Below are 15,121 nucleotides of genomic sequence, written 5' to 3'. Positions count from 1 at the left end.
CTTCTACGAGCGGTGTACCCGACAGTCGGGTTCTTGGTAGCGAAAGTGTTAAATAAGCTATGTATATGTGGAAATAGTTTTTAGTTCCTGAGGTAATTTGTTAAATAGATTAACCAATAATCATGTTTCTGATGTACTACGTATCTACATATATCGTAAACATGATATATTTAGCACATTTGAAATTGTTTTAACCTCGTAGAACCTGCTATACGGAATCTACTACGGGATGATAACTCTCTCATAATTAATTATTAGAACACGCGACACCAGTATTGAGACTACTGTGTGAACATTAGTTTAAGAAAAACTATTTTTACCTATTCATATTACTGAAGCTACCAGTATTTAATTTACAACTAAGTCAGGGTTTTCAAAGTAATGTAATATTACATTTCAACGCCTATTAAATAATAACCATACGCAGTAGATAGTAAAATCCGATCTAAGCCAAATTGAATACTTGCAAACTAGCTTGCCATGTTACTTGGCATCATTAAACATTTGGATGTTACCTGGATTTTTGACAGACTAATTTTAACTTTTTCACTTTGATTGAAATCATTGCCTACCTTATTTCTTTTTACATTACTTTGACAGCTGCGTACATATAGTTGGTTATTAACAAAATGGTAATTAAAAAGTTGTAATCAATTCGAAAGTTAATTAATATGGTACAGAAATCGTCAATACGGGTACCAATGTTCTGCAATTAGGGGCCCGTGACCCGTCAATACGTTTAAACAAGTGCCACCTTTTGGGAAAATATTCCAAATTCTCGTCACATAAAACTTATAAAATTCAAATTATGGTTTATAAATATCTAGCAAATCGTGTTAAAACGTATTTATTCTAATTTGTCTTTCCTGTTAAATAAAATAAATCAGAAATATAAATACTTAAACATACTTAATTAAATTAATTTTTATTAAGCAGAAACGTCTGCTAACGATTCTAAACATTTTTATATTAAAGGAAAAAATGGACTATGGCTAGACGTCACCCCAAGACGTGTGTACAAAAGGAAAGGCATGGAAAGATTTGCGAAGTCCGGCGTGGCTTCCGTAGCTCAATTGGTAAGAGCATTGCACGGATTGCAAAAATGGTGCGGGTTCAAGTCCCGCCGGAAGCGTAAATTTTTCCATTTTTTCATACTTAATTATTATAATTTCAGTACGTACGGAACCAATAAACTTTAATTCCACTACACACTTCCACTCAGTTTCCAAACAGCATATTATAACACGTGACCCGCCCGATGCTAGAGTTCAATTTTGAAATATTACATATAAAATTGATGAGAGCATAATTAACGAGTTCACTTTCAAATAATTTAAGTGAATATTAAGTATCTTGTACAAAAAACGTCTAACAGGTGCTCGAACACGTTAAAGAGTAGAGCGTCAGTGTGAGTTGTGATTACCTCACTAGTGTGTTATGTTGCTGCCCGTACGTAAGATCCGACAGATCGTAAAGTGAAAAAACTTCCTGCCTCGCACAGCTAAACTGTCGCCTGCGGTATTTCCGGACCGATACGACCTTCAAACCTTCATGAAAAGAGCCTACACCCATGCGACCTGTCTGCTCGTTTGCCTCCTATCTCATAAAAAAAGAAGTCCCCGTGCAATGTTTGGACGGCTGTCGCATTTAACAAAAAGATAGTTCCTTTCGGTTGCTTCAGATGGCCGAAGGGAAAATTGCCCAGAACTTGATGCTAGAACGGGGCTGTAATGCCTATAAATTTCATGATCTGCCGGATCTTACGATTTGACACCGACATACAATGCTCAGTTGCTTATTAACTCGAACTTAACTATAATTTGATAAATAAAAGATATAAAATTTGTCGTGGACAATATTTGAGGTCCATCATCATCATCATTGCACTCCGACCAAGTAGTGAGCAGAAGTCAAGTTTATTGATCCACTGTATTCAATATCATAACTATAAGTAATTATTAGTAAATTTGACTGATTTATTTTTTATAAAATCAAAGCAATGTTCTAAAGCCTCAGCTCCAGATGTCCAACCTCACTCCATCGAAGCTTTTACACGAGGTAATTGAAAGAGCACGCATTAGCTTGAGAATCGTTTGGTAATTATTTCCTCGTGGTAATAAACCCGCTATAACCAGCTTATCTGATGGTTCTGTTTTTATTGGCACTATTAGCTTGTTCGCACTTGCCCGCCGAACTGTACGGTATGATTATTTTAATGGAAACATGTGGTTCAATTTATGTGCGTAAATGAGCTTGTTCTTTTTTATTTAAAATATTTCGAATAGGTAGTTTTAAAGTTGACTAAAAGTGGAAACTTGTTGTCATAGCAAATCTGTATGAAGTATATTTATTATTTTCTGATTTGCAATTAATTGAAGTACTGCCATCATAGAATTCATTATTCCATAGCTTTTGGTGGCTCTAGTTACCGGCGGTCACCTTTATTTTAGTTTATAATAAAATTTATTGATATAAATACATAACATTCAGATAAACACTTCTGACCACATCATACTAAAATACTATGATAGATAGCCTAAGCAATAACTTCACACATAATAAGTCGATGTCCTATCTGCCTTATAAAATAATTGATAAACTTCCCAATGATGATCATTAGTAGTATTTTAGATCCATAAAACTTTTACTCTTTTATAGCTGCAGTCTATATTTTATCGATTACCGTTTGATTTACTGGCCGGTAAAGGTTAACTTTTGTACAGGTTTATGATGAGAGCCAGGGAATCATTTATTTATTACCGTTATTCACAGACGTAGGTAAACATTAGGTTGATTAGTAGAAATATAGGCTGTGCATATTTTAAACGGGCACTAAGTGTACTTTTATCCAGTATAAAAACTGTATAAATACCAACCACGAATGACATAAGCTGTTTATCATAAGCTTTTAGTGCGATATTGATACATACATACTCACGCCTGTTTTTAAGGGATAGGCAAATCACATGAAACTGTTCAAGTACCACTTTTAGCAATTGAACCCATACCCCACAAACGACTTCTACTACACCCACGGGAGGAAAGGGTGTGGTGAAATTCTTAGCCTGTCACCACACGAGGTGATATTAATAGAAATATTTCTATACAATTATTTTTCAAGCATGAAGTGGTGAGATATATATGATCAATTAATTCCCAATATGTATGCAAGCTCCCACGCTAAATGGGAGCCTGGGCAACAAGGAACGTTTGAGAATAACTAATGCACGCAGTCGCGGCCAGCTCGTAGGCGATTAATAAACTCGCGCGCACGTGCGGTGCGACGCCTGCGACTCCTTTAATATTACTGCGAATATAGGTGTCACTCGCGCCCTGAGGGTTCCGTACCTACATGACACAATATTAGCTAACAATGTTTTGTTCTTTGAGTTCGACAGATTCTTGACAGAATTCCATTACGCTCTTTTACAACTTATGGTAACCAATAACAGGCCCTATTGTAAATTTGTTTGTCAATTTACTATTTTATTATTATGTTTCGTTAAGAACTTGGACTTATTTTACCGTTGATGTTGTCTTGTCCACACAAGTTAATGACAGCATAGAATATCATCTTCTCTGATATTAAATATGGGATCTTTTAAATAACCGCACAAATATAATTAATTTTTCATCACACCCGCACTTTAAATGTGCTATTGCACGCAGGCGGAGCGTGAGTTATAGAAAAATCGTTCTCCCAAGGGAATAATAAAATTTCTTGTAGCGTACTTAACTTTTTTACATCTATTTACATATTTTTTACATTGCGAGTGCGATGAAAAACATTGTGTGTAACTCGGGGAGTATGAATATGACTAACTCGAGTTTTAAATCGCTCCGGCAAGCCATCGCGATTTAACTTACTCTCGTTAGTAATATTCAACTTCCTCCCCTTGTTGCACAATGTACTATTAAGTTCCTCAGTGGAGGCATTTTGTTTTTGAAATTGGAACCCTTTATTACTATATATTATAAAAATTCAAAATAAAATTTAGAATATGTACAAAAATTTGTACACGAGGACTAAGGTTAGTTTTAAATGTCAAAATTTAAATATTTTAAAATGTTTGTGTTAATCAACAATATAAAATCTAAGAAGGTACATTTTATCGATAATATCGATATTAATATTAATATTCTTACCCCGAATTCTTGATGGCACTAGTAGCAGCAGTCCTTAATCTGGTCATAGTTAACTGAAAAAAATATAGGATGGCTTTAGTTAATGTCTGTATCTAGTGATGTGAAAGTTGCGGAAACTTTCCAAAAAATCTTAAATTTCTTGAAAAATTCACGAAAAATAAAGGGAATTTAAATGTATGAAATGGAAAGTTTCCATCCATACAATTGTCCATACAAAGTATGGAAAGTTTCCGAAGTTTTCCTATGTGAAAATTTCAGAATTTTGGAAACTTTCCGTCGGCACATCAGTATCTGTATCTGTAACCTACTAAATCAAAATAGTTTTCGGGGATAATTCGTATTTACACTGAATTATTTAGCATTTTTTGCATCTTACATTTGCAGCACCACTATATTTCAATAACATAATATAATATGTTACCTATATCTTTTACTTTACTAGTAGTAACCATTTATACGGTTTAATGATATACTGAAGCTTTCTTTAAAAAAAAGACTTTCTCTACCATAATTAACTAAACATAGTTGAATAATTCGCGCATAACTCATACCCTACTACAATTATATTGACTTTATCTAAAATTTATAATGACATTATTATAAATTGAATAATAAATCACAAAACGAAATAATTTAGCACTTTGCAGCGCAATAAGGAAATATCCTGTACATTGTTTATGATAATAAGGACCTGAGTTATAGGTTAGTTGACAATAAATGAATTAAAGTTTCAACAACACCTAGGGTGCATTCGGGTAAATCCAAACACTTAACTTTATCGGTTAACCCAAAGTGGATATGGAAAATTCAATTATCGGTATTTTATGGGACCAGCCGGGATTCTGAAGGTTTCTATTGTACCCGAATATACATTATCATTTTTACTTATGTTTCGATTAACAATTGTTGGATCATTTTGTCACAAAAATTTTAGTAAAGGTACGAGCATATTTTTGTCCTTATTTTGTAGCAGTTGGAGTTGCAGAACTCTCTATTTTAGAAGCTCGCTATTAAGTATTATAGACTATATAGGTACATATATGTATACGCATCGTGAAGCCTTACAGTGACATTTTAAATTTTAATTCCTACAAACAGATAGCAACTAAACAAACAGTGTACTCAATCTCCGCGTAGTTTCAGCTATCCGGGCCCCAGTATCGGTTGATGAAGTTAAGAACGACGGCCACTAATGAGGCTTATCGACGCGCCGCCGCGATGACACGGCCGATGGCTGCGTTTGCGCATGAACACGCCCCTTGTTAGTGGACAGTCACTGTGACAGCAGCTTATAACAGCCTTATCAATGGGTATAGCTGTATAAGTCAAAGGCTGCCTGGGCCTACCAAATTAACAACCCTATCACATACAAAAAATCTGCAAATCCAATCGAACCTACAAATTGATCTTAATGCAATAATTTGTTTTACTTGCCCAGTAATACTTATGATAACGACAATGATAATAATCCTATTCGAAGCTATGGTAATATTATTTACAAAGTGATTGCGCCGTTAATATGTCTACTCTGAATTATTATTGTATAGTTTACAGACAAAATATTAAGATATCAGATGTCTAAAGTTATAATTCGTAAATGTAACATACGTAGGTAATATTGCATAACATACCTTTAATCCTCGTCGAAGTTTTCGATACTATTAAAAAAAATATTTTCACTTGCGTAGTCGTCATCACTTTCAAAATGATCTCGAACCAATAAATCTTTCAGCTCGCATTTGCCATAATTTTGTCTTCTTTTATTAACATAAGAGCGATCTACAACTTGGTAAAACGCAAAACCGACTCCTGCTATAATACCAGTCCATAGAACAGTATCATACTTCGTCCAACCTTCAGTTCTAATATTTTTACTCTTAGAATGTTTAGTGTCAGTGGACTTCACTACCTTTTTAACTTTGAACGGATAACTGTTAAAAGTTTCATGCACATTAATAGCCATTTCGTTAAAAACTGATCTTCCGAGCCAATCTGCTAGATGTTTTTTATCAAGTTGACGCAGTCTGTGTGCGACGTCTACGTGACTTCTACCTTTGCCCCCGGCTTTTGAATCTTCACTATTCCATGCCAATAAAAGTTGTATACAAGTCTGTTTTTTATGAACTTTTTTCACTGCATCTGATAAACGGCTAGGGAGCGCATAGCTAAGGTTCTGTAAAGATACTACCAGTTTCCGGCAATCGGTTATAGATAAGTGCTTTGCTATGTAGGTGAAATCAGATTTGGTCATGTCAATTGTACATTGCACTTGAAAGAAAATGCACTGTGAATAAATACAAAATACTATAAACACAATCACTTTTCCAGTTCGCATATTTTATGAAATCCTCAGTCCCATTTATACATAAAAAGTACTGTACAATGATGAAATTGACGACGTATTGCTCTTTGACGTTGCTTTATGGCTTTGACGTATATATTTGGTATATCCAAAGACATATGAAACTCGATCCTCTTTGGTATATCTCATAAAACCACCATAAAACCAAATAGTTAAGAGTAAATAGGTTAATTAAGATAGAGGCAGTTCTTATAAAAACAGGTTTACACGCAATCTGAAAAAAATAACAAAAAGAAAATCGTAAAAGAATCTGGTATGTTACAGTAGTTTCTCAGTAATTTAAGCTGATCTCTGACCCTGTTTTTTCCGTCTCAATAGGCGTTTGCTCGTTTTTGTATCCGTAAGATTGTCGGAATGCCGACGTATAATCGCACGCGACAGGTCGCCGACTGCAAAAACTGCAGAGCACGTCCAATGCAGTTCGTCCCAGTTCTTGCCACCCAGTGATCGGTTGTCAATCAGTAGCTCGTAGTTGTACAATATTACAACTGTCGCCGTTTTGATACGCCTAGTCGTACCTAAATATGGATGTAAATATGTAGTTGCAATTAAGGTCCGACCGAGATTCTCGGCCGCGAATAAATTGTATGAAGTCTCGGCCGATAGTCTCGGCCGGCCGGGATTTTCGGCCGAGACTTCATACAATTTATTCGCGGCCGAGAATCTCGGTCGGACCTTAGTTGCAATATATTATATTCTGTATGTAATTAGCGATTCTATATTAGAAAAATATAGATGAATTATTAGTGTATTATAACGGTAACTCCTTATTATTAATCATACAGCTCGTAGATTCAGCCCACAAAAAGTTTGCAACAATTTTGAACGCCAAGGTAGGCAAGGGTTAAGTAAACGTCATAATTTCCAAATAATTTCATCAAAGTTTGACGTTTAGAATAACATCTGCACTGGCGAGGCTGTGAAAATCGTTGCAAAATTATCGTGGATCACCTATAACAAAAATGTTGGTCAACCATTTAAGATTTTGACTAATTGGAAATAAATATTTTGCGCCAATATTTTCTTTGTACACAAATAAATCAGTTTTCTTCATAGGCACATCATAAAGAAATTCTATTATCTTTGATATTCTTCAATCAAAAACGTCAATTTTGACACTGTCAAGGTCATAATAAATATAAACCGTACCCAATGTCGAGTAATCAGGATTGGTTGCTATTCTACTCATATTCATGTGACCATTTTAACTTGATGTATCACAGCGTGGTATCCAAATATCCCTGGCCGCCGTTCAGTTGTAAATAATCCCGATTTGCCCATTATTTACATGAAGCCTTCAATATCTTATCAGCAAGCGTCTTACACTAACAGCGCTTTATTAAAGGCTCGTATTTAACACTATCGTTTACTTACGTAAACTTTACAGCATCGTTAAGTACAAAGTGCATGACTCTATCGGCCGTGTCACCCGTTTGTACGGCAAATACTGCTATAAACGTAATTTAATCATCGTTTAGGTTCATATTAAACTGGGTTTTATTTGCAGTTATTCCACGTAAGGATAATAAATGATAGGACCTGTTTTATTTCCAGGTATGACTGTTTTGTCTTGTGCTACGAGGGTGAACTAATGTCGCATTTCAAGATGATATGCTATACCTGCTGTAAGCATAAAAGTAGTACAATCTATTTAACAAGTTTACAGTATTAAACTGTTGTGGTAGGTATCATAATTTGCACAAGTACATAGGTTCTAAGTATACACGACTCATCAAATTCATCAATTCCTTCAACAGTACCTACCAAACGAACGCTATAAACATGCCAAAATTATCAAGTGCATGTCAGTTTATAATATCGGTGTTATTGATATTGCAATAAATACAACCGATCAAAGGGCGTACTCAAAACACTAATGTGTTTAATATTTTATAGACATTTCGATAGCAGCTCTATGCGGGAACATTTTCCCAGATTAACTTGCGCCTAACTGCTGAAGTAAAGTGTGCCTTGCGCAAGCGTCGCTTAGCGCTAATGGGTATGCGGTCACGAAACCGACACATACTAAATCCAAGCAGTATCTCTTCTAGGTGAAAAGTTTCACTTTGTGAAAGGATGAATCCTGAGACGAGCGGGCACTGAGACTTTACTCCGCCAGGAGTATAGGAAATGATTCATTTTACATCATTTCAAAATGGTTTACTGACGATTCGCCAAAAAATGTTTCCCAAAGTTTCACATCCCAAACTATTATTCCCAAATTATCATTTCCCAAATAAACGTTTGGCAAAACAACTTATCGCAAATTGACATTTAGCAAAACTTTTTTGGCAAGTATTTGTTTCAAAATATTTACTTGGTCAAATTTCATTTTACCAAATATTATTTAGTCAAAGGTATTGTTAGGCAAAATTTCCATTTCCCAATATATTGTAATTAAATGGCGCACTGGAAATTTGTTGGTTGATTTTATACTTTGTAGTTTGTGTTCAAGATTTGTGTGAAATAATGTGTATCTCATACCTACTTTTTTTTTCCTCCTGCTGCAAATGTCAAGGATGACATTTTCACTTACATGTCCGGATACATTTTATTAAAAAGAAAACCTGATGTTTTCAAGACCATTATGTTCTATTAATTTGTAATTACTTTAAAAAGTCATTTCCGGTTTGCTCACTGTTCATTTACTTAACACGCTCCTCCTCGTTTCGCTCGTCGTCGCACCTAAACTGGCTTTGTCACACACGACTTTTCTGTTACAATACTAATAAAATTATTACATTACATTTATGCCTTGTAATATTTATTGTCAAACGTGGCTTTGCATGGTGTAATTTGTAGAAACATTTTTTGACAAAAAAAAATAGTTGACAAAATAATTTTGTCTAGTAATTAATTTGACAAAATAAAGATGTACTAACCTTCTTTGTCGTTCTTGTGTAACTAAAGCACTTGGTAATAAAACTGAAATTATCATTTGACAGATTTTAAGTTAAATTTGGCAAAAAAATCTTCGGTAAAATACGATCCCGTAGAAATGAAAAATGCAAATGCCCTAAATATTTTCGAAACTTGCGATATGAAATTTTGACCAAACATGTGTTTGGGATATAAGTTTTGCCATTAAAAACATTTGTGAAATAAAGTTTTGTCTAAATAAAATTTGATCTAAGTAAAATTGTGCCAAATGATAATTTGACCAAACAAATTCATTGGTGAAACATACCTTGCCAAACAATACTTTGAGAAATGAAACTATTGCGATATGATTATTGGGAAATGAAATTTGACGAAACGTTTTTTGGCGAAACGGCAGGACCCCTTTCAAAATATACGTTGCTAAAAATACTTGATATTCTTCTTTGTTGTTTTATTATTTCAGTAGGAAACTTACAAAATGTAATCAAAGTGACTTATGGCCCAATTGTTAATATTGTTATCGTAAAACCTACTAAACATTACTAACACACATTCCATATTCGAGGGCTGTTTTAGTTTGGCAATATTAAAAGGTTTTAGGCAATCGAAATTATCGCAATTTATAAACCGCAACAGAACTTGCTCGCAATCGACCTTTAAACTGGCGGGGAATTTTATATAACAAGCCAAGTTATCAATAACGCGGCCACCGGTGGTCGACCACCACGACTACCATACGAGCTGTTGCAGAATCCATACGTACCTGCTCTAACCACTCCAATTAATCAAATCTCGGCCTTTCTCCCCATCAATTACTGGCCGAAACTTTAACTCCCATTATGTCTACGTAGCGTCACCAAAACCATCGATCACACGATCTACAAAAACATAAGTCTTAATGTAATTAGATGCTTTACGTCTCATTTTCGACCTTAAGGCTTCCACATTAATATACTTTTTATGATTTTGAATGTGTATCGGTAACTGTATGTGTAATCCGTGTCTGTGCGCATAGCATAAGTCTAATCGTAGCACATTCCAAGACACAAAACATCAGAAACGCAGAGCATCATTATTATACATTTTATACAATGACAAAAGAAACTTGTGCAACTAGTTAAAATATACATTCTTGTGGGTACTGGCTGGAGAAAAGCCAACAGCCAACATTTTTAAAAGATGTTTGTTTACATACCTGCTCTTAATTGAACGGTTGTGACATTTGGATTGAATGTGCACTTTGTACTGTATATTGTTTGTAAATATATGTTAGTTCTGAAGTAAAAATAGTGTTACCTTACTTATTCATCATTATGATGTAATCTAAGATAACTGCACTAGTTTTGTTAAAAACGTCAAAACTAGAACCACGATGATTAATCTTATTATTAAATAATTATTAGATATATGTATCAGCAATCTCACCACACATCAATTTTCATATTTATTCAAGAGATATTTTTTACAACCAAACGATTGTGCTCGACTTTCATATGCTGTCGGTACTTAGGATCCAAGTTGACCTTATTCCGTATAACAATAATGGCGTTGATCGTTTCTACTCGTATATGCAACATTCCTAGCACTCGTGCGTGTATTAACCAACCACAAATCACAGTGTAACATTTCTCTATCTGCAAAACTGATATCGTCACGTGATATCTCACTTCTTAAAAAATATAAGATAAGAAGTATTAAGTAACCAAAACTAACATTGCCTATGCGTTTGTTTTTCCAATACGATATATTGAATTGATTAAGCATTTAGACACTAGCTATTTTGTAGTATTATATAAAGTAATTTTAAATTGGTTTTTTAAAGCAAAGATATAATTGTTTTAAGCAAAGAGAAAAATATTTTAGGTCTAATTAAAATAAGAGTATTTTACGAGTAGGTAATAAAGCGACAGACTGTGAAACTGCCCCATCACCTATTTCCAAAAGAGAGGTAACCTCAGGCACCTCAGGTTACACAACTAACAAATATAAAGGTCTGTAAGACATCTCAAAAGTGTTATCTTTCAACACAACATAAACCTGCACTCGATCTTCAATGAAGCTATAATGCTCTTCATTCATGCGCAAGCGCTTTGCTCTTATAAACATTTTGAACATGTCAATATGTTATGTAGATCCCTCGCAGACGCAGACACGGACTGTTAAAAGCAGATTCCAACAATAATAAACCTTAATACATGTAATTAAGATACTACGCGACGGTATTCTATATTCCCGGATTAACCATCGAACTTGGCCTTTTAAGGTGCGAAATACACAAACTAACAAGAAAAGGTCGATAATATTAACCATGTATTCAGTAACTCGTCATCTCTCTATTCATGTTATTCTATGTGAACCATTGATAGTTTGTTGATAGACCATATTGAAATATATAAAAATAAGTTAAATTATGTAGTTTAAAAAGTTTGATTTAGGTATTTTGTTTACCTTATAACCCAACTTTGAATACTTACGTAAGGATGTAGGTGAGATACTGAATCATTTCATATACTTCTTGTAACCGCATACATGTAAAAGCTGCCGTACCTTGAACCAGATGAATCCAAATGACCTCAACACACGTTTTGTAGGCCCGTATCTCCGGATGTCACTTAATCTAACAAGATCCTTGACGTAATTGCTTGTCAAAAATGTTAAAAACTCTTGACTGATTATGACATTGTGACACCATTATAAAGTTTCAAGGACAAGACATGACATTTACACATACAGTATTAGAGGTGATAAATTGCTTTTCAATTTTAGAAAAGCCTGTTGCAATGCAACAAAAGCTTACGGTTAAATTATTGGGAGGGAAACGATACCACGACATGGCGAACTCTAAGACTGGTGAAATGTAAAAAACGAATATATTTAAACATTATTGCACAAAATCCAAAAATATGTACAAATGGCAGACATATTAATGGGATTCTCTAACAGTTAACTATAGCTAAACAAAACCTTAAGAAAATGGTGCAAACAGAAAATGCATTTTTTATTTTGGAACTATTGCGAACAACAAATTTAATGCGCAAAATCAATTCAATTGCCAAAATCATTTATTCTGTTCTTACACATAAATATAAAATCCTAGAATCCGATAAAAGTAACAATTACCAAAAACCGGTACAATTCACGAGCACCGAACATAAATGCTCGCTGATTGATCGCATCACCTTCGAGCAGAATCCAATAGATTTCTCAACCCGCAACCTTCGGGCCCGGCCTTCGTAATTAAAGAAGACGAATCACACTCCCGTAGTTTATAGATACCTCTAATTATATGTATTTGATGTTTTCTATACGGTGTGACGAAAGAAGCCTCATTCGGCCGGTCATTACTGGAATTAATATACCTACGTGTCAGTTCGAGAGGTCCATGTAATGATTGGTACTCGATTTTTTAGAGTCCGTGAGAACACGGCCAAATGATATGTCTCTGTATGAAGCTTTTTTGCTCAATAGGCTAATTTGTTTCATGTATCATTCAATCGGGTTTCCTTTGTAATTGATATAGCCGCTAATTGCACTTGAGTTGGTGTTAGAGTTCATCAAGTAACGCTTTTTTTCTATTACCTACTGAGATCGTTTCATTCCACGTGCAATTTCTAATGTGTAAGGGCGTTTTGAAAATTATCAAACAGAGATTTATTCGTAGGGATAATGCGGGTAATATCAACGTATAAGTATTACACAACGTATCAACATAAATATTAATTCACATTGTAACAAGAAATTTTACTGCTATTACAAATTTAATACTTAGCGATTTGTAAGATTTCGGTTAAACTTAATAGAATGGCCTACCGTACAAGTGTTCCAATAAAATCCATTTTAAAGTGTTAAGAGCAAACGTTTAAAGCATTACGTCATGCCGTCTTTGAAGTAAATAGAAGTGGTTACAGTATAAATTAGTACTCAATATTATTAACTCAACGAGTAGTGCATAGTGTCAATCAAAGTTGAAAGTTAGCTGTTACGACTGCCTCCTTGTCACTCAATCTTGAACCGAATGTATTAAGTAAAGTGTTGCAACCGAGTGAATCTCAATATTTAAGCCGAGTTGGCTCACCATAGCAATTACCACAACCACCTTAAACTTAACTTGAATCTGATAGGCTAAAATCACCTTATATTTATGTACAATTTTATTACCTACCAACTTTTGTTCAAGTGTCAAGTCAAGTTCAAGTAACAGAACGACAACGGCACCGTGTGTAATATTACACGAACTATTTGGAGCCACTTTTGACCCCCTCATAACTCAGAAACTATTTCCACATAAATATCGCACATTGTACACTCAATAAATCGAATTCGTCGACATCTTACTCAATTCGGTAAGAATGAATTTCGTAGTTTATAATTTTAATTAGGTAATTACGTGATATATGCAATCCTTAAGGGTGGCATTAGAGTTTAGTTTATTTAGTTTTGAAGAGTAGATACCAATTTCCATTTTTAATTTTATATTCCGATAGACATCTACCGAGTTATTTAAATGGAAATTGTGTGATGGTAACCTGATAAGCAGTATATTAGGACAGATTTGAAATGTAAAATAGCAATTCTAGTGCCAGCCTTTACTCACTTCAAAATCAGATAGGTAAACACGTGGCAAAAACAATTTTAATGTTAAAATAAATACTTGCCCACCAGTTTAAAATGCTAAACCGATATAAAACCACGACCGTAGAATCACAAATTCACACCGAATACGATAAAACGGATTTAAATAAAGGCTCATGTCCACAGGAAACATTCGGTGTGGCGTCATTAGCTACAGGAGATGCATTTATTTATGAAATGTAAATGCACTGATTGTAATAACAAAACTCGAAGGCACTGCTCTCCTCTATATTAAGATGTATTATTTGCATACTGTATGTGTATACTATTGTAAGAGTGTGACCGAGGCTACGCAGCTACGGGTGGCAAATCTGATACGCTGTATCCACATAATTATGCTTCATGTTTCTAAAGCAATTTTAGCTCATAGTATGAGAAAATATCACGCTACAATGGTTTTCTGAAGGTCAGTTAAATAAAGAGTTAAACTGAAGAGATTTTTAACATTATGTCTTATTGATATTGAATACTAGAGGTTCCACTATGAAAAGGAAGGTATAATCTAAAGCTTGAAAACTATCAGAGATTACCCCTTAGGTATCTACAAAGAGGATCGAGTGGCTTATAGAGGATTAGTGTCGAAGTAAAATGTGTGATCACAAATGCATAGACTGCATACCTCTTGGCACAGGCTTAAAACTTATGAACCTCAGTTTTGACAATTTGGCCCTTATTCTTAGCTTGATATGTTTTAAAATGTCAAATATTAATACTAGCGCCATCTAGCTGAGCGTACCCCAAAGGTGTAATGCCATCTAGGCCACCGTACCTTTTTCTGTATGGTACTGAGGTTTTGAGGTATGGTATTGATGAGGTTTCTTAGACTTCATCTGTCTATGCAAAGGTTATATATGTCTTTTGGTATCTATAAACCTTAGCAGCCTTTTAGAAAGCTCTATTGAAATTCGCCTCTTCAGTTGTAAACAACAGACCATCGGTTTATTTGATTCGACATGCTTACGTATGAAACTTACATGAATAAGGCCATTAGACTGTTTTTTATAAGTTTTATCAATTATCTATTACTTACTGCAATGTAGGTATTAAATAAAATACTGCTCTCTGAAAAATTGTTACCGTTAAAGTCAAGTCGTTATATGT

General features: G+C 34.4%; 1 protein-coding gene across 1 annotated transcript in view; it reads left to right on the top strand.

Moving 5' to 3' along the window:
* The window catches only part of LOC125233896, a 169,688-nt gene that overhangs the window by 78,690 nt on the left and 75,877 nt on the right, over positions 1–15,121 (top strand).

This window comes from Leguminivora glycinivorella, chromosome 1, assembly GCF_023078275.1.
Source record: "Leguminivora glycinivorella isolate SPB_JAAS2020 chromosome 1, LegGlyc_1.1, whole genome shotgun sequence".
NCBI classification, from domain to species: domain Eukaryota; kingdom Metazoa; phylum Arthropoda; class Insecta; order Lepidoptera; family Tortricidae; genus Leguminivora; species Leguminivora glycinivorella.
Note: the sequence above shows the minus strand (reverse complement) of the source record. Positions and strands in the feature narration are given on the sequence as shown.